This window comes from Peromyscus leucopus, chromosome 7 (assembly GCF_004664715.2).
Source record: "Peromyscus leucopus breed LL Stock chromosome 7, UCI_PerLeu_2.1, whole genome shotgun sequence".
Taxonomy (NCBI): Eukaryota; Metazoa; Chordata; class Mammalia; order Rodentia; family Cricetidae; genus Peromyscus; species Peromyscus leucopus.
In genome coordinates, this window is record NC_051069.1 from 90,194,978 (window position 1) to 90,219,368 (window position 24,391).

Below are 24,391 nucleotides of genomic sequence, written 5' to 3' on the forward strand. Positions count from 1 at the left end.
ATGGAGAAGTGGAGAATTGCTTCAAGAGGCAATTTAGACTCAACTGAAGAAAGAATCAGTGAAACTTAAGACAGCCAATAGATACTTTTCCAACTGAGATGTAAAGGGAAGAATGTGGAATTAAATATCCAATACTGTGAGATAGTATCAAAAATATAAGTAAAACTGGAAAACATGGAAGAAAAAGAAATATTTCAGTTAATCATGACTGAGAATGTTCCGGAATTTTTAAGTACAGTGGCCACACCAAACCATGGATCTAATGGGCTGAGAAAATATCAGGAGACAAAAGGAGAAGAAAATCTTGAAGTAAGCGGAAAGCAGCAGTAACACAAAACCATGAAACCATCGCAAAATTTAAAGGATAAAAATTACAGTGGACTGCCTGTCAGAAATCCTGCAAATGAGAAGAGAGTGGTATATTTAGTGTTTAGAGAAAAAATCTACCAATGTGGAATTCTCTGTCCAGTGAATTTATTCTTTGCAAATGAAGTTAAAGAATCCCCAACCTTGACATCGTAAACATTGGAAGCAAATTGAATGACTGCTGTATACTACCTTATGCCTAGAAATGCAATAATTAGATAAAGTGGGTCAATTATTTGTTTTAGCCTGTTTTGTGCTGATAAAACATAATGTCTGTTACCCAGTAATCTATGAAGAAGAGAAATTTGACTTCTCACAGTTACGGAGGCTACAAAATATCTCCTGAGGACCATGTTTCCATGCCTTACATGGCAGAAGGAGGAGGGGCCTAAAAAGGGGTGAGCTCTGTGATCACACATACAAGAGGGCAGTAGAGGAGTGCAGTTCTCTGATGGCATTGTCAGGATTCCATATTCAAAATCTATGCAACCCCCACTAGTGCACCACATGTTAATTTTGAGACACACATTCAGACTGTATCATATACCGTGCTTCAAAGACAAAGCTGTTCAAATACACATGGAGAAGTAATATTAATAGGCTTGCATCTAATAAGAAAAATTGACTTAATACACAATGACCTTCTAAAAGAGAGAACAAGTACAGATGATTTTATTGGTGAATATTATCTAATATTTTAGGAAGGAATGATACAAATTCTCCACAATTGCTTCTAGAAAAGTAATTGGAGGTAACATTTCTTAACCTCACTTAATCAGCCAACATTATTTTAGTACTAAGACCAGATAGGAGAGTATAAAAGAGTAAAAACATAGACCATTTCTTTTCTTTTTTTTAATTATTAAAATCTAAATGTGTAGCCAGGCTGCTGAATGTGTCTGTCTTCAGCAAATTTGTGTACCACAGCTATAGACCATTTCTTAAGAATACAAGTACAAAAGTTCTTGACAAAATACCACCAAATCAGTCAATAATGTGTAAAAGAAGTCACACACCATGCCTAGATGGGATCTTTTCTCACTTAAATGAGAATTCAAGACTAAGTCAATATTCAGAAATGAATCAATAAAATCAACTATGTCAAAAGGATAGGGAAGAAAAATCATATGGTTATACCAATTGATATAAAAAAAAATCCAACACACATTTATGATAGCAAGTTTCAGCCACCTAGTAATGAGGGAACATCCTCGACTCAATAAAATAGTCTATGAATATCCTTCTTAGCATCCTTCCTTAAAGAAGAGATGGAACTCTTTTCTCTTACTCTGTTTTTGTAGTATCTCCTGGTGAATCTCATCTACTGGAGAAAGACAAGAACAGATGTACAGATAGGAAGGAGACAAAGAAATCATTAACATTCGATATGAGTGTTTATATAGAACATCCAAAATAATTAAGAAACTCCAGAAACTAATGATTTCAACAAGATAATGGGAACTATTATTTAGAAAAAAAATTCTAAAGTAGTATTTTTCCATATTATATCCCCCAATGAACAAGCAGAAATGAACTAGAAAAATGACCACTTATTGAGACTCTTCCAAAAAAAAGTACATTAGCTGTGACTGCAACACTGCATGCAGAGAGTCAGTATGTTAAAAAAAAAAATTATAACTGTGACAAAAGAAATCAAAGGAGATCTAAATAATTGCAGAGATAGACTGTGTTTATGGATTGAGACACAACACATTTAAGATGTCAGTTTTTCCCAAATTGCCTATAGATTCAATGTAATTCCAATCAATATCCCAGCGGAGCATTCTGCAGATACAAGAAAACTGTTCCTCAAGTTTTTATGGAAAAGCAAAAGACCCGGAACAGTCAAGGCAATATTGAAGGCTAAAGTTGGGATCTATGCTGGTTAATTTTAAATGTCAGCTTGGCATAGCCTAGGATCACCTGGGCAGGGAATCTCAATAGAGAAATTATCTAGGTCAGATTGGCCAATGGGATGTCTGGGGGATTGTCTTGACTCTTGATTCATATAAGAAGACCCAGCCCACTGTGAGTGGAAACATTCCTTGGGATGGGGGCTAGACTATGGGTTAGAGAAAGCTGCAAAGGAAGAAGCAAGCAGGCATCATGGGTGTATTTGTTTCTCTCTGCTCTACACTATGAATGTGTATGAGTAGCTGTCTCAAGCTCTTGATACAATGAAGGGATGGCCTAAAACCTGGATTTATAACCCGAATAAACCCTCTCCTTCCAATGTTGCTTTTGGTCCAGATGCTTCACCACAGCAACTGAAGCGAAACTAAAACAGACTTTTCACTGCCTGATCACAAGACTTATGAAAACGTTATAGCATTGCAGTGTGGGTGGGGCAACTGAATAGGCACATGGCCCGAGGGGACAGAACAGAGCCTGAGAAGGGATCCCACACCAACAAATGGAGTGATGGCAATGCGGTAGAGAATGGAGCCTAAGCACCGAACATAGACACAGATCTTTCACACTCACAAAGCTGTACTCAAAATGGAGCACAGACTTACATGTAAATACAAACTAGAAACTGTCAAAAGAAGAGGCAGGAGAAATATCCAGGTGATCTTATGTTGGGCAATGTGGTTTCAGGTATAATGCCAAACATGCAACTCATGAAAGAGAAAATTGACAAGTTGGGTTTTATTAAAATAAACATTTTCAGACTTGCAAAATGGTTCAATGGGTTAAAGTACTCACCACTAAGTCTGGTGACTCTTGGGACATGGCAGAAGGTGAGAATGAAGTCCTGCAGGTTGTCGCCTGACCTTCCCAAGTACACTACCACACACACACACACACACACACACAGACCCCAAACAGATAGATAAATGTAATAAAAACACCACTTTCATATTCATGCAACAATGAGAACCTACCTGTGTTCACTCCCTGTGTTAGTTTGGATGAGAATATCCCACATAAGCTCAGATATTTGAATACTTGGTCCCCAACTGATGGTGCCATTTGGGGGTTTTAGGAGGTATGCCCTTGTTTTAGGAAGGACTATGTCACTGGAGTTGGGCTTTGGAAGTTTAGAACCTTGCCTATTTTGAATTCACTGTCTCTGCTGCATGCTTGTGGTTTAAGATGCGAACTCTCAACCTGCTGCTCTAGTAGTCCTGCCTGCTGGCTGCCATGTTTTCCCATGGTGATGGTGATGACTTTTATCCCTCTGGAACCATGAGCATAGATAAGTCCTTCTTCCTGTAAGTTGCCATGGCCATGGTGTCTTATCACAGCAGTAAAAGAGTAACCAATACAATTCCCCACATTCACATAAAAAGCAGGTGTGGTAGCATGAGTTTGTAATCCCAAGCACTGAAGGAGAGACATGTGAATTCTTTGGGTGTTGATGGTGAGCCAGCCCAGCCTAATCCTCAAACCTCAGGTTCTGTGTCAAAAACAAAACAAAAATCAAACAAACAAAATAAAAGATGGACAGCTCCGGAGGAATGGCACCTGAAGCTGAGATCTGGCCTTTACATGCATGCATACATGTGCACTCCTCAACACCTGCACATGTATACACAGACAAATAAATAAACTAAACATTTCATTTCTGTAAAAGACACTGTTGAAAGCCACCAATTGAAAGAAAATATTTATAAGAGATGTGTCTGATAAAAGACTTTCATGTAAACCCTACACATAACTCTTAGAAAGCAGACAACTCCTAAAAAAGAAAACTCTTAAAAATAAGGCAATTAAAGAGAGGCAGAAGTTCTGAACAGATACCACAGAAGAGATACAGATGGCAAATAAAAAACTAAAAAATGCTTACATCATTTGTTGCTAGGGGATTTCAAATCAAAACAAAAACAAGATGTCTCTGCATACCTCTTAGGATGGCTAACACCCAAAATGCTGAAGGTAATGTTTGGTGGGGATGTGAAACCTGGAGTATCACTCACTGATGGCAGGGATATAAAGTGGTGCAGTCACATTCACGGCAACTTGGCAGTTCTGAGCAAGGCTAAACAGCCTTGTCATATCATTCGATAACTGTACTCAGGCTTTTAGTCTGCTGATTTGAAGCAGGAAAACCTTCACACAAAAATTCACTGTATTTTTGTTTTTAATTGTCCCAAATTGGAAGCAACCAAGATGATTTCCAATAGGCGAAGGAATCAACAACCTACAGCACTTCCACACAAAGGAATACCATTCAGTGATTAAAAAGGAATGAGCTATAAAGATACAGAAAGACATGGCAGAACCTTAAATGCATATTGTCAAGTGGAAGAAGCCGTTGGAAAACATATGTTCAGTTCCAATTCCATCATGCTCTGAAAAAGGCAAAGCTGTGGAGTCAGTGAACAGACTCTATGCTGTCAGGGAAGGAAAAGAAGAAGTCTGAGCAGGTGCAGCTCATGGGAGCATTTTGAGGTGAATAAGTTATTTTGTATGATGATGTAATGGTGCGTGCATGCATCACACATTTGCCAAGATCCATAGAATTTACAGCACAGTGAGTGAGCCTTAACACATACTCATGTAAACAACCACTCAGGATGGTTCTAGGACTGAATGTAGACTGGGTAAAAGACTCTAATTATATTACAAATATATGAAAAAGCCCTTTAAAAATATTTTAGACAGGGTCTCTATGTAACTCTGGCCATCCTGGAACTCTCTGTGTATCAGGCTGTCCTTGAACTTACAGAGATCCACTGCCTCTGCCCCCTGAGCCTTCCATTAAAGGTATGTACCACCAAGCCTAGATGAAAAAAGCCTTGCTGAGGGTATAAGGGAAAAGATGCTCATCTCGGGAACTTTAGAAATGAGAGAGGACTATAGACTAAAGACAAAGGAACTGCACATAAATACTACTGTGGCTAAAAATGTGAGTTTCCCATGGTGGTACAGATTAACAATTCAGAAACTATTGTTCATGTGTGCTACAACTAAGGGACTAAATGAATGGACATTGGGAATTGGATTTCCATGGATGATGTAGACAGACAAGGGAAGTTAGAAGAATCCAGATGGTGCTAGCAGAGTAGGAGACATTGATCTATGAACTCATATTTCAGTTTATATAGATACAGATGAATGCATGTTAAAATCTTTGTAGATATGTATATATCAATGGGTTAGGAGCACATATATTTTATCCTCTGTCAGCTGAGAAGGTTTAGATCCATTAGCATTCTAGTCACAGTGCACATACCACGATTCAGATCCTTGTCTCAGATATAGTCTCTCACAGAAAGGTCCAGTGATCCTGGAGAAATGATTTATTGTGGGGGAAGGGAACCTATAAGATGATCCTGGAGCATCAGACAATGCCCAAAAGTTAGAGAAGTGTTTGAAAATACACAGCGACAGGGTTTGTCAAAGGGCCACAGAGTCAGCCGCATAAATTCCCAATGGCTAATGGGTGGAATCAGAGTGGCACTGGGTTGTATCAGCATAAAATAAACACCCATCAGCGCTGAAATAAGTAAGTGACTAAATAAGTCATGGAAAGAAATGTGCCTCCTATGTGTAAGAACTACAAATCACTCATGTAATTTTCTTACCTTTAACTTCCTACTCCTTGAGTGTGGATATAGTTAATTTTTTCCAAACAACACAGAATGGAAAGGCCTAAAAGGATGAGCTTGTGGCCAAGATGCTTACAAACAGAACTCCAGCCACATGATCCCCCTCACCCATCCTCTGCTCCAAAAGGGTAAGGCCTCTCATGGGAGGACAGCAAAACTTGACACATTCAGTTGAGGCAGGACCAAGCCTCTCCCCCTGCATCAAGAGTGAGAAAAGTGTCCAACCATAGGTAATGGGCTCCAGAAAGCCAGAAAGCTTGTAGTCTTGATAGGATGTGTCAAACATGGCATGCTACCTCCATGGAGATCATCCCCAGCACAAACAAGACAAAATAGGCCAACACCACAGCCCTAGTACAATCACAAGAAAAATATCAGACAACCTAAAACTAGAGTATATTCTAGAAAAACATTTGACCAGAGTGCCTCAAGTTTTAAAACTAAGACTATCAAAAAACGAAGGGAAGTCTGAGAAACTCACACCTAGAGGAATCTCAAGAAATCCGATGTCTACATAGAGCATGGCATCCTGGGCAATATTCAGGATCAATGATAAAATCGAAGGTATGTGAACTTGCTGTATCTGAGCGAAGTCTGGACTTCAGTCCACCATCAGGTGTCAGCATGGTTCACTAGTGACAGGTGTACCCTATGAATGTCAGGCTCTGATCATTGGGAGCTAGATGTGGCTTGTGTGGGAATTCTCTGTAGGGTTTCTGTAACTTTTCTGTAACTCTTAAACTTAAAAAACAAACAAAAACTCCCCCCCCCAAGAAAAAAACCAAGATAGACAGTTTAGAACAGGAAGAGAGCAGGGAGGACAAAGTCAGCCCTAGAGAATTAGTTGGTGAGGAGGAGGAACTGGTGAGGAGGAGGAGCTGGTGAGGAAGAGCTGGTGAGGAAGAGGAGCTGATGAGGAAGAGGAGCTGATGAGAAGGAGTAGCTGGTGAGGAGGAGGTGGTAATAGGAGGAGGAACTAGTGAGAGGAGTAGCTGGTGAGGAGGAGTAGCTGGTGAAGAGGAGGAGCTGTTGTAAGGATGTACCCACTCAGTTTGTCTTCAAAGTGAGGCAGAGAGTTGGGTCCTGATCCAAATATACAGCCCCAGGAACCAGAAAATCGAAACTCCAGTGGGTCTCTCATACTTCGTTCCATGAAATCTCTCATGCCAGGCACTTGCTCACTGAACCTTCCAGCAACTCTGAAGCAATTCTCTTTGCATGGATGAAAAATGGAAATCCAAAGAGGACACGAGTCCTGCTGGTTACAGTAAAGACTGTACATGGAGTTTGAGCCCAGCTCTGTTTCAATCTGTGTCCCTTGTTCTGCTTAATGACTTGCTGAGCACAAACACTATTAAGTAGCATCTGTGTCGGACGCTCTACGTGATTCATCATGGGAAATTCCTGATTTGGGCAACAGGTCCAGCATCTGAACTTTACAGATCAGGAAAGAACCTCAGAAGGGTTAACTGTCAGTTTTTTAAAGTTCCACAGGTAGGGCCAATATTCAAACCCCAACATTTTTGCTTTCTGGAGCATAGGGTTAAGCCACTAGCACATACATTTTCTGTGGTTGTTCTGGGAAGTGGCTTTCCCTGTAGGCTGTGGGACCTTCCAGACCTTTCTTTGAACTACCTCCTCTAAGTCTGGGGTCAAGTGGAATCACCAAATGACCACAGAAGCCTGCTTTGCTTCTGCATCTCTCACTGCCCAGAGATCGACGTTTCATACTAGAAGTCTCACCGGTTGAGAGCGTTACTGCAGCAGACAGAGGTACTGACCTGCTTCAACCCAGCAAGGGGAAACAGCTTCCTCTCTGCCAGCGGCAGACCTCTGCAGTAGAACTTAGGATAAATTTCTCCAGTAACATCTCACACAGCTAGCTACATTGAATGTGTCACTGTGACTTCGGATGCTTAATGTGTCCTCAAGTGTGAGTGTACAAGGTGAAGGCCAGTAGTGATGGCCTCTGGTAAACAGACTGGCTTCTAACTGCAAAAGCTGCTGGCTGTTTAGATCTCCTGATTGTGTTTGGGTGTTGCATCCCACAACCTGCATTGTAGTGGACAGCTGTTCCAGCTTTGACCTGGAAGTACTACCCCCACTGAGGCTTCCGGTAACTGTTGTGCCTACCTATGGCCTGCCCCCGAGGCGGGACCAAGATGAGAGCCCTTAAGACCCGAGATCCAGATGCGCCAGCTCTCTTGGTGATCCTGGTGATCCTGGATGTAGACTGAGCATAGTTCTCCAGAGAACACTGCTGGACCGCATTTCACCTCTCCCGGATCCTGTAACCTATCCCTTTACTTGTTGTAAGTTACTCCCAAATAAACCTCCCTTTTAACTACATGGAGCTGCCTTAATAAATCCTCCAATAGTAAGGAGCAGATTCAATGGTAGAAGGGACATACCAAGAAATCAAGGTCTCAAAGCCCATGAGAATGATGTCCATCTCTGTGGGAGGGCCTACCCATTTCTCTGTGAGAGGCCCCCTCTCACTTTTTCCCCAGGGTACTCTTGAGGAGGGTGAAGTGAGAAATATTTAGATAGAAAGATAGAGGGGAGAGAAACAGAAACACAGGATAGCCTCAGGAGGGCCTGGATCATTATCCATCAGCCTCTTTGGTCTCTTCTAAAGGGCCTTTTATAGGAATGCCAAGGGGTGGAGCAAAAGACCTCCCCCTAGTATAGCCAAGCAAGTGCAGACCCTTTCCAATCACCTGGCAACCACACATGTGGTCAAGCAATCCTCTAATGAAGCCCTGCTGGGTAAAGCAAGCTCATATCCCACTAGGAAACCTTTGTGGGCCTCCACACACCTCATCATCCACCCCAAGAGAAGATGCCTCCAGGAACATCACCATCTTTAGCATGGTCAGAGCATCAGGGAGCAGTTAGCTCAGCAATGGACTACCACATGCTCTCTGACGGCTTTGTTCAGAGTCAGTAGGTCATTTCCAAGATTGTGATGAGCCAGGGCTTAGCCTGTGCTGAGACCTGCGGGGTAGTGTTAACAATCCAATTCTCAATTGCAGCAGATGCATTGTTTCCTGAACACATTATATTTCTTCCTTGGGAAATGTTATTGCCTATGGGTGTTGGGGATTAACTTGTAAGCTATGGCAATAACATATTTATGATGGGATTTGCTTGTATTTTTATAGTATTTTGGGATAGAATTGGTGAAATGCTGCATTTACATGTTCTCTTGATCCTCTGGACTTCTCTTTAAAGTTTTATTTATTTGTTTGTTTATATGCCTACGTGTGTGTATACATGTGTGTGCTTTCTGGTGGATGTGCTTAGCTTGTACACAGAGGCCAGAAGAAGGTGTCAGGTGTCCTCTTCATTCACTTTCCTTCTGTCCCTCTGAAGCACGGTCTCTTTCTGAACCCAGGCCTCTTTACTAGTCTGGAAACCAGCAAATCCCAGCAATCCACCTGGCTTCACCACCCTTAGAGAGTTTAAAAACATTTTTAGAGAATGTCTGGATTATTATATGGGTATTAGGATCTGAACTCTGGTCATCATGACTGTGGGACAAGTTGTCCTGGCTGGTTTTATGTCATTTTGACATACAATCGAGAGACATTTAGGAAGAAGGAGCCTTATCCGAGACAGTGTCCCCACAGATTGAGCTGTGAGCAAGCCTAGCATGCATTTTCTTGGTAGATAATTGTTGTAGGAGTGCACACCTTGCTATGGGCAGTACCACTCCTTGGCTGATGGTCCTGAGTGCTATAAGAAAGCAGGATAAGCAAGCCACAAAGAGCAAGTTGCAAGCAGGACCCTTCTATGGCTTCTACTTCTGTTCCTGCCTTTGGGTTCCTGCCTTGAATTTCTGCTCTGACTTCCTTGGATGATGGACTACAAGCTGTGGGGTGAAATAAATCCTTTCCTCCCCAGCTTATCTAGGGCCATGGTGTTTTATCACAGCAATAGAAAACCGAAGACACAAGTGCTCTTGATTCCTGAGCCCTTTCTCTGCAATTCTCTCGACTTTTGAGGAAATGAAACATACAAGATCCTGGGTGAAAAGGTTGAAGATGTTTCTTTCTCTCCAGGTGAAGGCAGAGCAGGTTACAGCTCTTAAAGAAGAAATCCCAAGATGATTGTGCCTGTAGTAGAGTGGAAAGGAAAGCATGTGGTGGAAGAGATATTTCTGCACACATTTTGGAATTGTCCCTATGACAGCAGGAGGTAGGAAATTAAGTTTATCAGAATTTTGATTTTTCTGCATCAACAAGGGATGGACTTGGAGGAAAGAGAAGGAATAGAATGTTAAATTTTATGGGCCAGTTTGGGGTTCTCTGTTCGGTGAGCATTGTGTTCTTTGGCCCCTGCAGTGATCACCTGCTGCATATTGTTTAACATGGTCTGGCAAGCCTGACTGAATAATGTGGGGTGTTAGTTATTTAAGATGGGAAATAGGATAGCAATGCCTTCTTGGCCTCCTGCCCGATGGTGTAGTTGAACCTCCAGCTATATCTTGGCATGGCTGGCAAATTGGAGGAGCTCTTCTGCCAGATAGCTGTGTTTAATGGAGATCGACGAGCATCCTGTGTGAACACACCCCAGAGGGAGAAGGAGCCAGGCACAGTCCATGTGTCCAGAACAAAAGCCCTGTTTGTTGGCAGACAGGCATCGTGTTTTCTCCTCGCCCAGTACTCATTGGACTCAGCCATTCATCCAAAACACTTTTACTGAGACATTAATATGTAGCAGTCACAGTGTGGTATGTAGATGCAGCAGCGAGCAGGGCAGAGACAATGCCTGTTCTTCCTCCATGAACATTAGGAGGCCAGAAGTAAACCTGAAAGAGCCAATGCTCTAAACACTTTGGCAGATACTGGAGCACAGTTCACTTCCTCTAAAGCAGGTGTTGGGTAGAGAATGGCCCCATCATTCGCAGCTGGCATTTTGGCACCATCTAGACTCTGATATATATCAGTGGTCCTTTCTGATGGAGTAGGGAAGGGAGATTCTTCCTGACAGAGCTGACATCTTCAGGTCCAGAGGAGAAGCAGAGACCATGGTACCTCCCAGGGCAGTGACGGAGACCACACTGCTGGTGGGAACACAACACCAGCAGAGGGAAGACGGGGAAGCAGCAGATTCTGTGATGACTCGAGGAACTGAGGTTAAAGAGGGGGGCTAACTGTGCTCAGAGACTACCTCCCTGTCTGCATAGTTTTGAAAGTTTTCTTTTGAAAATTTCTTATGTATGGGCAATATATCTTAATCATTCTCCATTCCTTTCCTCTAGCTTCCTCATTCCCCCCAACATTTCTCCTATCTCCCTCACAATTCCACACTTAACAAAAAAAAAATAAATAACCTACTCAGCCCAATTAGTGCTACCCATATGGGCATGTGTATGGGGTCAGCCAATGGGACATGGGCAACCTTCCAATGGCTACCCACCCCAAAGAAAAGTGACCCTACCTCAGGCAGCCATCAACTACCTTTGGCTCCATAGCTGGACGAAGAACATTAGGAGCCCCACCCTGCTTCCTGCTGGAAATTTTGCCTGGCTTTGCCTTGTGCAGATAACAGCAGTGGCTGTGAGTTGACATATGTAACAACCATGCCATGTCCAGAGACTGTCCTTTCACAACACTCCTCCTCATCTTCAGGCTCTGAAACTGTTTTAGCCCAGTCTTCCATTATGCTCCCTGAGCCTTGGGAGAGGGCCTTGATATATATATATATATGCATGATATATATATATATATATATATATGCATGATATATATATATATCATGCATGCCTGAGCACTCACAGTTGCTTATTTTCAGCACCCTGAGCAATTACAAGTCTCTGCATTAACCACTGCCCTCTGTAGTAAGAAGCTTCTTTGAAATCAGGGTCGAGAGCAGCACAAATAGAGATACAGACATAAATATTTAAAAGAAGTTTGACAACATGACAATTTAGAACAAAAAACCCTAAATAAACCAAACCAAACAAACACACAAGTAAAAAGAAAAAGAACCACACAACAACAACAACAACAACAACAAAACCCATGAATATGTTCTCCCCTGAGGGCTACAGCTACTAGGGAAGTCATGGGTGTTGACCATGTTTGCAGTACCAGGCATGCATTGCCTCATGTAGAGTAGGCTTCAAATCCAACCAAGAGAGGGGATAGTTATCTCCATACTTTTGATTCCATGGAACCAAGCAGAGACCCTGGAGTATATTTTCAGGACATAAACCTGTTCATCTGTTTGTTCATTTTCCTCCTGAAATGGGCTCATACACCTCTAGTGTGTAGAATGAAGTAACTGTGTGCAATCATCAAATATGAGGACATCACTGATAGCACAGCCCTCTATCTCTATTTCCACCACCACAGTAACTAACACTGTCCTTGAAGTCTTACCTGAGTCCTGGAACTGGGATACGAATTTTGAATATATATTATTGCTAACAATGTAGAAGAATCTGAAGGGGCCAAGATAAAATAAGGTGGACCAGATTTATCTGTCTGAAATAGCAAAGCATAAACAAAACACATGAGATGATGGTTTAAAATACATGAGCACTGGATAACAGAGGGCAGTGATGCCTAAATGATGAAAAATTTTTAAAGTGTGCCTATGATTACTTCAGCTCATCAGAAAAACTTTACCCTTAAAGTTATGGGGTTTAGCTAAAACCACACACTTTAGAAGGGGAGACCCAAGATTCTTAATGCTGTATGCTTTTCAGTGGCATCAGATGGCTAATATTCTTTGAACATGATTCATAAAAAGATTGCATTTTAATCCCCCCTTTCTTTTTCCCTGGCCAATGAGCAATACTTAGTACCATGTGACATATTATAAACATACTATTTTTTTTTATAAATTCCAATCTCCTCTTCCCTTTTTTGGCAAATAGAAAACAGTAGGGATTTTCTTCATGCTCTTTGTGTGAATTTTCTCTTATCTATTACCTCTGTGCCTTTGTTGTCTCACTCATGAATTCTAGTGGATTTTATAGCGCTATAACTTAAGGCTGCACACAGTAGGTAGGGCACACACAGATGGTATCTGGGCAGAAATTATTTGTTATGATATCTGATAGGTACAATGATAATTCTGGGAAATATAGGGTGCATAGGCTTTAAAAACCTCTATTAGAACCTTAAAAGTGACCATTTCAGATCAGCCAAATTCTGTGTAAACCAGAAATGTCTTCTGAAGCCACAGAGCAATCTCCTGAGGTCTGGAAAAACATCCAGCTGTAATGATGTTTGTCAGCGCTGCAAAGGAGAGGGATGGATGGCTGGGCAAGTCTCCCATGCCATGGCCATGTCTTGATCAGGAAACCAGTGGAACCCTGGGATAGGGCAATTTGACTAAAGGAACCAGGAGATCTTGAGGCCACAGTCTCCTGTGGGCTTTCCACAATGGCAAAGGATCCTTATCCCTTTGTCAGAGCAGAAGATAGTAGGCTTTTCTTGTTTGGAGACCATGCAATGACCTTACATGAGGTAGCCACCCCACAAGATTTCATAAGATATTCCCTCACCCCCTCTCCCTCATTAATCTAGGCCAGTAACAAAGGCCAGATGTCAACATTGCCTAAAGAGAGAAAACCAGTCCTGCTATGGGAAAAATAGCTTAGAGCCTGAAGGGTTTGTAGAGACCAGAGCATGTGTGTGTGAACAGTTCTTATGGGTGTTGAACTAGAAAAGGAAGTAATACTCTACAGGAGAGGATTCGATGTTGGTGAATGTACCCATGATTTTGCATTCACTGACATGGGAGCTTGCATTTGACATTGGTCTAATGTCATGCTGTGATGATCCTTTGCAGCTTGTGTGTCAAGATAGACTAAGTGCATGGTTGTTTTTAAAGTGTAGTATCAGAGTCATCTAGGAAAATAACAATCATCTGTTGAATCAGATTTTAAGAGTGGATCCCAGAAATTTGTGCTTTAGTGAGCTCTCTAGATGACTACTTTACAACCCTGTAATGTTCCCTGGGAACCACTGACCTGCAGTACTGAGGTAGAGAAGACACAACTTTTCAGTGCAGTATTTGGGGACTGAGTCAGGGTGCTCAGAGAGATCGTATTGTTAGGACACATTTATTACGAAGGATGCAATATTCATCTTGGGTCTGCTCCCCTGGAGCACCCTGGATGTACCCTTTCATTTAATCAATAAAGATAAAGAAGGCACAGGTGAAAGAGACATGGATGTCTTAAGAAACTTGGTGGGGCTGTATCTGAAGGATGGAGTTAATTATGGGAGATACTGCCAATAATCCTGGGATTTCTGATGTCAAAGGGATTCTGGGACAGGTAACAGGAGTTAGGAATTCAAGGCAAGAATTGCTAGAATAGGCAGGAAGGACAAAATGGCAGCTGGGGTACATTGACCTACAGGGGTTTGCAGAAATGACTAAAAATACCAAGGCAATTGCAGGCAGGTTTGCACCACGATGGAATGACAGTCAGTCTTAGCATTGTTCAGACTGTAGAAAAGGAAACAGACTCTTCAATGACTGCTGCAATGGGAAGACAAAGCCTCTCACTCAATTTAGCGTACAGTTTCAGACTCTGTACTTTAAATAGAAAAACACACTAGTTCAAAAAAGATTTAATAGTGTAACTTCATGTCTACATGGTGAATACTCTGTAGACCTTTTTGTACAGTGACCCTGCCACTGCTAGACTCATTGTTTACTGTAAAAAGAGAAAACCCCAGACTTGGGGGAGCATCTGTTAGTTCTAAGGTCTGAGCTGGCATCAGTGCCAAGGGACTGATATACCATCATGGGCTTTGAACCTGAAAAATGCTTAGCACAGCATTCCTGTGCAACGTCAGTCTTGGCTTCCTTATAGCTTTTCCCTGATTATTTCTGTATTCCCAAGACCATTAAAAATATGTTGCCCAGTTTCTGGTAGTTCATGTTTTTCTTATTTTTAGCTATGACAGAATCTAAAATGGCTATTGAGCTACCAGCTTAGTCTTACTCAGGTAAGGCAGAATTGTGCATTGTTAGTGATTGAAGTCTACCTTTGACAAAGCTGGGCTGATAGACGCATCTCTGTCTCAGTACCGAACCTATAACATAGGTTTCTCTGTTTCCGAACTAGAACAATGTAGCTGCCCCTTCTGTATTCTTCTTTCCCTGCAGGCAGGCCTCAGGAAAAGGAAACCTTCCCAAGCAACAGGCATTCAATGGTATATAGTTCAACGCCACACCACTTCCTAGTGCCCCGAACATCAGGGGCGCTCACTTTTTGTCAGACCCAGAATGTTCCATGCTTGAGGACTCAGTTGCATAATTGAGTACTGATTGACAGAAAGCCAAAGAAATATGGTCATAGCTGTGAAAATTACCCATATTGAATTACCAGGACCAGCAGGAGAAGCATTGGATGGGATCTATCGACCCTAGTAGTTCCCAATTATATAAACATACAAGAACCCAAGCCTCCCAACTATGGTTTTCCCTTCTTGTCTTTGCTCAACTTCCATGTCATCATGACATGGAGGAGATTATTTGATGTCCCCACCTCCTTATTTATGTAGTCTTCCTGGAGGGGCAACTCTGGCTAGCTTCCTCTGACATGTGTACAATAGTAATGGATCACTGAGATCTACAGAGATCCTTCCTATGGTAGACCTCCCATATCAGTTGATGTGCTTTCTCAGTGTCCTTGTGTTTTCCAATTCCATGGTGGCTTATTTTGTTTGTTTATGTCTACTTATTCCTAAAACATTTTAATACACACATGCTTCTACACATGCACACACACAGTTTAATACCCTTTTGTTTTTAATTGATCTGAGTATTGTGAAGGGAAAGTTCAAACAGACAGTTTCTGATATGTATTTACTCATTCTCCAAGTTTGAATAATGAAAGAATTTTCTGAGTTTTCCATAGAGAAGAAAATAAGGATTTACACGGCACAAAAAGACAGTATAGATTCTTCACTGTGCAGAATTATTCAACTAATTTTTCTAGTTAATTGAAGAAGTACAAACACTGATAGGGCATCTTTTGGATATCAGGAAAAACTATCCAAAGGGCAGGATTCTAGCATTTCAGCATCTTTTAGTCTAATTATTGTAGCTATAGCTTAGTGGTAGAGCATTTGCTTAATATGCATGGGGTCCCACGGTCAATCCCCAGTATTTCAAAAAATAAGATAAAATAAAATTAAAAGACCCTGTAGTCTAGTTAGGGAGGGACTGAAGGATGCATGAAAATAGGAAAGCATTGACATCATGCATAAAGCATCTGAGGCAGGATGCAAATGGAGATCTCACTATAGATATCAGCAGGACAGTAATGCCTGAGCAAGGTTCTCAAGATGCATCAAGTGGGTAAATTGGAAGAATGGGATATGACAGTTCTGGGAAAGAACATTGTGTCTACCAGGAAATGCAAGTACATCATTCTGCTAGAGTTCAAACATCAGTGGGTAGAGTGAAAGGAAAGAAGCTGGAGAGACAGCTAGAGTCAGTCCATGATTGCTATGAATTATTTGAATGACAGGCCAGTGGTTCCAAAGTGTCTGTGGACCAGTGACACTACAGCATCAACGAGCTTGTTAGAGCTACAAATGCTCAGCCCCGACTCCAGTAAATGAACAGTGAACCCTTGAGTTGCAGCTAGAAATCTTAGTTTCAACAATCTCTCCAGGAGGTTTGGATGCATTCAGAAGTTAGGATAACATCTTCAGGGGGTGAGGAGCTATGCCAGGTTCTGGGTACTGTAAAGCTGTGAGTATGGAAAGAACTCACAGTTGTGTGCAAACTGGATCAGAACGAGAAGCCCCATGATAAGTCGCCAATTGGAAGACTACTCCAGTTGTCCAGATGAGAAATTATGAAGACTAGAGAAGACCAGAGACTAGAGAGAAATAGAAGGGGTTGGATATGGGAAGGGCAGACTTTGAGGTCATCTGGACATGGAAGATAAGGGAATGTATCTAGGCCAGGGGGCCTTTGCTACTGTCACTGAGGTGGTACTAAAGTGACCTATTATGATCATGCCATCCAGCTGGGAGAGATGATGCCTCCAGGCACATATCCCACATCTCTTCCATAGGGATGCTTATTAGTTGCATCTTCCCCTTGACTCTCATGATGAAGATGTCTCTTTCTGAGCCATCAGAACTACTGACATAGGGATTACAGTATTGTTCATTGTGCACACAGAAAACATCTCAAGACCAGCCCTGCTGCTGAAAAGAATGGAAGGGGGGCATTGTAGTGCTACGGTATTTCATAACTTCTGATTGTCTTATATTTCCCTGGTACTTACGTATATCAGAGGGGAGGTGGACTAAAGTGAGTCACATGGCTGTCAGTACTTCATCAATACCTATGTTTATACTGTCTCAACTTCTGTGTATTTAGATGCCAACACAAAATACAGTTAGGAAAGTCATATCTCTTTCTGTTTAGGAGGTTGTTCACTTCTAGACTCAAACATCTTTTAAGAAGGTTCGAAACTCCAGGCTACAAACCAGAGTGTGACCATGCCACCCTGATGTTCTAGCAACAAATACCCAAGGGTCACATTTACATATTGCCACATTTCCACCAAACATTCCCATGTGGGTTGAACTGTGTTCTATTAAGCAGTGCTTTTCAACCTGTAGGTCAGAACTCCTTTGGGGTGTCATATATCAGAGATCCTGCATTTCAGATATTTACATGACAATTCATACAGTAGCAAAATTACAGTTATGAAGTAGCAATGAAATAATTTTATGGTTGGGGGAGGGGTCACCACAACATGAGGTACTGTCCTAAAGGGTCACAGCATTGGGAAGATAGAGAACCACTGTGCTAAAGGATATATTTAAACTCAAACCCCAGTACATGTGATTGTGACCTTATTTGAAAATAGTCTTTACAGATGTGATCAAGTCCAGAGAAAACCAGACTTGATTAGAGTCAGGCTTGAGCCAACGGCTAGCTTTTATTTAAAGAAAGAAATACAGATGCAGAGAGGACATCGCTAGCCCATGGTGGCAGAGTTTGGAGTGATGCACACCCACAAGGCAAGGAACACCCAGGATGAATCTCCACCAGGAAGAGTTAAGCAAGGGTTCCTTCTTGGGCCTTTGAAAACACCTTGGTTTGGGGTTTCTGATCTTTGAGACCAGGAGACAATACAGTTCTGCTCTTTAAGAAACTCAGTTGATAGTAATTTGTGCTTGAAGCTAAAGAAACCAGCATATCCTTCAAATCTTTAATAGTTTAAAATCTACAGTTCTAGTCCCCCAAATACCAAGGCAAAAAACAACCACAACAGGCACAAGATGATTTGAAACTTTCATGAGACAGGCTTTGATATCAGGGGAGCCAGAGAGATGGGCAAGAAGCCTCCTGTGGATAACGCATAAAGAAAATAGATCGCATTCTTTTATCAGGCTGCCTTAAAATGCGATAGACTGCCATCTAAGAAGTGAGGGGAAATTCCCCGTAATTTCCAAGGAAAATAAGGACAGTCAGATAACCCTCCTATCCCCTGACAGCATATCACCAAATGAGAGATGGAGAATAATAGAAAAGATGGAGAGGATATAAAACGGGCCCCAGACATAGAGCATTGCTGGATTAACTCCAGCGGCATTTGTGTATGTTGTCATGTCAATAAAATTACTGAAATTGAAACCTGAAATTGAACAGAGTGTGAAGGAAAGACGATATTACTCAAGGGATCCAGGCAGTAAATATTCACATTAAGAGGAGGTGATATCATGGAAGGTTTCTGTGCTTTGTGATGCCATTGAAGTCTAAACAAAGAGGGTATAATTTCATTATTTCCCTCTCTGCCATTCTCTGCAGCACAGAGCACTTGCCTGTAATGAAATTGGGCTCCTGAGAAGTGAAATCAGAGTTCAAAGATGCATCAGTAGGTTGGAGCGCATATTCATTTGTTCACAAGCCTTGTGGGGCTGCTTTCTCTCAATTAGGAGCCACGCACTTTCCTTACTCACCAGCAGGAACTGATGTGAAGAACAGACAATGTCCCATTCTTGGACAAGGGAGAAGGCTGAGTCTGAGAATAACTGAGATTAGCTCAGTGGTATAGCTAGAATCCCACCTTTCCCCTCACCTCTGCTTTCTTGGTTGTGGAATGTTTCCTTTTGGTCCTATCTTTATCCTGGAGACCCTTACTACATTTCAAGTGCACTCTATCTGTACATGGAGCCCTTGCTATGGGCCTCCCATATCTTCCATTTCTTCTGGTGTCTTAGGGAAAGTCTGGTCTGTGTTTTTCCTTTTGTGGAGTCTGAGAACCACAAAGGGTAGGTTGTCCCCTTTTCTAGTCCAAAATTCCCTGGCAGTGGTTTTCATCCACAGCAGACTGTGTGCCCAACAAGAAGACTGACACCCCAAAACCTGATGGGGAAGGATATTGGAAATTCTGGTGCTGATCGGATCTGCCCATAGGGCAGGTTTCTGCTTCAAAATACACAGAGAGGGCTTCCCACACCCAAAAACCTGCCAATGTGTCCCCTTAGGGATTATTCTTTATTGAAAGAATTGGAGCTTGCTTTAAGTTCTCACATTCTTATAAAAACAAATCAAAGGGAAACAAAACACAGCATCTAATTCATCACTGGATCCCTCTAGGAAAGGCCCAGTGTTGTCAAACTGGAGCGGAGCTCTGCTTTGTCTTTCCTAGGGAAGTTATTAATATGCCGAGCGCCAGATAATTTTAGCTGAAATTTTACAACTGATGAGAGGCAACTCCCATTATGATCCCTGTTTATAAATGGAAACCTGCCCTGGAAATGCTAACAATTGTTTTGTTGTTTACCAAGCTTATAGGGTTAGAATTAGAATCCAAGTGTATGTACATCTCTCCCAACCAACAGCACGGCCATGCCACATTGCCACTCACGAACTGCAATTTTCAGGGAAGCACAGAATGTTGAGTCTGGTGACTATCTTGGGCTGTGTGGGCTACTAGAACAAATGTCATGGGCTGGGTAACTTATAAACAGCAGAAGTGTCTTTCTCATAGTTTTGGTGGCTAGGACTTCCAAGGGCAAGGTGGTACTGCCAGAGGGCTGGTCTCCCAGCTTGTAGATGACACCTCTTGCTGTGACCTTAGAGTGGCCGATCTATGGGGCCTTTTAAACAAGGCCACCAATCCCATACTTGAGGACTGTGACTACATGGCCTAACTATCTCCTAGTGGGCCCCACCTCTTCATACTATCTCTTTTGTGGTTAAGATTTCAAAATATGGATTTTGGAAGACTAAGACATTTAGACTGTAACTGTGATTATCAAAGTAACTCTCTAGACAATGCATAAGTTGCCATATAACAGTGCTGACCTTGGTTGTATAGCACCCACCAGCTTACTTTTAGTGTCAGAAAACTCACCATATTTGGGGTCAGATCCAAACATTAGAATCCATGTTTGGTTGTGATTAGGTTATTACATTTGTAACCTCAACTATTCAATCATTCTAGCTATTTCCTCTGGTACCACCTAAAATAATCTCTGTGCTGGTGGAGTGCTTGGCGATAGGATTGGCCTCTCTCTAAATCTTTGCTCTTTATTTAGTCTCTGAACTGTGATGATCTCCAAAAAATTTTCAATCCTTAGAACATATGAAAGTTTGTTAATGCCTCTTTGTATTTTTGGAGAGCAGAATTTGGATAATATTGTAGGTGTGGTTTAGTCAGGGAATAACAAAGTGATACTTTTATATCCTGATTTTTGCCACATTTGTATACTGGTACTCAACATGATATTGACCTAAGTTTCACACAAGATTAACTTGGACTCTGCTCTGGGTTATGATTTGTGAGGACCCAGGCATACCCCCACACCATCAACAAATAAATTTTACGAGAATAAGCCATATTAAAAATGTTAGCCCTTTGTGTATCCCATTGGCTAATGTTTGTAAAGTCATGAACATACTCCTTGACTCAAACTGAACTCATTAAAACCCAGTGATCGAATTGCAGCTGTCCAAATTCTTCCCCCATGGCTATTTGCCAAAGACTTTCATATAAAAATCTGTAAGTGAAACACTCTTATCAGTTCCAAACATTGGCTAAGCAAACACTATAGATACAGGAAGTGCATTTTAGACGCAGGCTAAAGTTTTCTATGATTCATTCAGTTTAGAAGCAAGAACAATTGAGATCCCTAGAAACTGACAAAAAGCGTGCTGCCTCCAGTTCTGCCTCTTTTTACCTCCTTCTAGGTGGCAACTGACCTTTTCCTCTGCACCAGCATGGCAGTATGCTCAGAGTCAGCTGCTGTGCTAGGTCTAGCTGGTGAATCTATTCAGTTTTCCCTAAAGCACTTGTATGAATTTTGGACAAATGTACTAGGTTCTCTCTTGGCCAAGATATGGTCTCAGTCTGCTTGAAAATAACAAGAAGTAGCAATAATTAATAATTATTTGATAGTCTCTATCGACATCTTTCTGTCTCTCTCTCTTTATTTAGCCCAACATCCCAATAAAGTAGATGATGTAATTTCCACTATCAAATATAGTTGCCATGACTTTAGTCCCAGCGCTTGGGAGGTAGACGCAAAAAGATCAGGAGTTTACAACCAGCTATAGAATGTGTTTGAGGCCAGTCTAATCCAAATAGGTCTCTGTTTCAACAATTAAAAACCAAAGCTCTGTCTATTAAACAACTCTCCAGTCTTCCTTCTCCAAGTCCCTTGCAAACAATACTCTATTTTCTGTCATTGGGATCTTAACTACTTTACAACTTTTGTATAAATGAGATTATGTGATATCTGTCTTTTTGTCACCAGCTTATTTCATTTAGCACAGTGTCCTTTAGTTTATCCATGCTGCAGCTTATTGCAGAACATCCTTTTTAAAGACTATATAATATTCCATTATGTGGATATAGCACAGTCTATTTACCCATTCGCTTGTTAACAGATACTTGGACTGCTTTCATATTTTAGATTTTATGAAAATATCAATATTGGGATGTGTGTACAAATACTTCTGAGAGACCCTATTCATCATTATTTTTAGTAGAATTGCTAGAACATATGATAATTATTTGTTTAAACTTTTGTAGATGTGTATAGGTTTATACAGACCCACAGTATGCAATCTGACTAAGGGAAGGGGAAAAAAGCATTTGACTGGGAAAAGAACTCCAGATAAGACTTGGACCCTGGAGTCGTAATCAGGGATTCCTAGCCCATGAAAGACACATTTTTTTTTACTACTTAGCAGCCAAGTATTTACATGGTACCAAGTTAACCCAAGTTAGTCCTAAATTAAGATTCTAAAGTGAGGTATGGAGGGCAAGGGACCTCTGTCTGAACAGAGCCATATAGAAGACAAAACAAAAATACTTAAGGAAGGAGAAAAGATGCAGTCCCTGTACAACCCATGTGGGAAGGTGATAAGAGTGGAGCTGTTAAGGCTTCCTAGAAGTCTCAAATCTTACAGCTTTGTGGGGGGAGAGGGCTTGATGTCAATGGTTCAGGCATTTCTCGCATGCCTAATAGCAATCCAGCATCTTCTTCATTTCTTCATCCCTTATTAAAAATTATTATGGGGCAGTGCCAAACACATATAAAGAGAAGATGATGAATCTCTAGATGTCCAACACCCACATCAACAAGTATGCGTTCACAGCCAATCTTCTTCCTGCTGCGTACCCAGGTAACGGTCTTGCCCCTGCAGGACCTCCACTGCTCTGAAGCAAATCCCAGCCAAAGCATCAATTTGTCTGCAAGCCCTTCCCACTGTATCTTTGAACGTTAGAAGTTCTTTTCTTTTTCACTTAAAAAATACCATCAAAGCATCATTCATTATTCATTATTAGAACAGCTATTTCTAAAAGCTATCAGTATTTGCATTTTGGCTAATCTGAATCTTTCTATGTTTTATAGTGTGATTTCATCCGCCCTCACATTGCAATTGTTGATATCTATCCTAAGTCTCTGAACCCGAAGGTCCTCTTCCATCTCTCACTCTTTCTCACCTTTTTTTTTCTTCTTTATAATGTAGTCATTGAAGAAACAGAGTTGTTTTTCCTAAATACTGTCTGGGCTTTGCTAATTGGATCCCATGGTGTCATTTAATGAGTTCCTCTGTTCCTTTAAATTGGTAGTGAGAACTAGGGGCTTGATTAAATCAGATTTTATTTTTTTATGTTTTTAGAAACTGCTGCATGGTGGAGTCCTATACTCTCACCAGGAGAGTTAATGTCCAGGGGTCTCTCTGTGATGTCACACTTCCTAGATCCACTGGTTCATCTGTGGTTACTGAATCCTTATTTTCTTATTGCATCATTTTGTCTTCACTTAGCATTTCATTTAATAATATGAAGAAATAATACCCTTGCCATCGATTCGCTTACTTTGAAATGCAGCTCTTTTAAAACAGAAAGGTACAGGGCTTCGAAAGAGTCCTGTATTGTTATTTTTCGTCACTACCTCCCCGGGTCGGGAGTGACTCAGAAAGACAAATATGGTATGTACCCACTCATAGGAAGATACTAGATGTGGAACAAGGATGACTGAACTGCTACTCACATCACCAGTGAGGCTACCTGGAAAACGGGACCCCAAAAAAGACATGGAGAAGTGGATGAGATCTACATGAACAGCCTGGTCATGAGTGGGAACAATGAAGAGCGACGGTCGAGGGAAAGAGAGTGGGAGATCCTAGCTGGATCAAGAAAAGAGAGGGAGAACAACGAATAGGAGACCATGGTAAATGAAGACCACATGAGAAGGGGAGGAAGCAGAGAGCTAGGGAGGCCCACGGAGATCCACAAAGATACCGCCAGAAAAGACTGCTGGCAATGGACGAGAGACGGCAGGAACTGACCTACTCCGGTGATGGGATGGCCAGACACCCTGTTAGTTGTGCCATAAACCCCATCCAAGGAAGGTCTGAGGAATCTGGATGCAGACATCCATGGCTGGGCCCTGGTGGAGCACTGGGAGTCTAATTAGTGAGAAAGAAGAGGGTTTATATGAGCGAGAATTGTTGAAGCCAGGGTTGGATAAAGCACAGGGACAAATAGCCAAACGAATGGAAGCACAGGATCTATGAACCAAAGGCTGAGGGCCCCCAACTGCATCAGGCCCCTGAACGGGTGAGACAGTCATTTGGCTTGATCTGTTTGGGAGGCAGCCGTGTGTTGGTGCCGGGTCCTGGCTTGTTGCATGAGTTGGCTGTTTGAATCCTGGGACATATGCAGGGACACTTGGCTCGGTCTGGGAGGGGGGGACTGGTCCTGGCTGGACTGAGTCTACCAGGTCGACCCTGGTCCTCAGGGAGACCTTGATCTGGAGGAGGTGGGAATGGGGGGTGGGATGGGGGGAGGGGGAGGGGGGCGAGAGTGGGAGAACAGGGGAATCTGTGGCTATTATGTTGAACTAAATGATGTTGTAAAATAAATTTACTTAAAATAAAAAAAAAAAAAAAAAAAAAAAAAAACAGAAAGGTAAGTAGTTGATACCCAACTTTATCAGCTTTCA

At 41.8% G+C, this 24,391-nt stretch overlaps 1 long non-coding RNA gene across 1 annotated transcript; it reads left to right on the top strand.

The window, feature by feature from the left end:
* Positions 1-580: 580 nt before the first annotated feature.
* On the top strand, positions 581-23,350 carry LOC119088432. Its single transcript, XR_005092103.1, has 4 exons — positions 581-593; positions 14,593-14,599; positions 22,128-22,131; positions 23,293-23,350. It is a non-coding gene; the product is annotated as an uncharacterized LOC119088432 (long non-coding RNA).
* Positions 23,351-24,391: the final 1,041 nt, after the last annotated feature.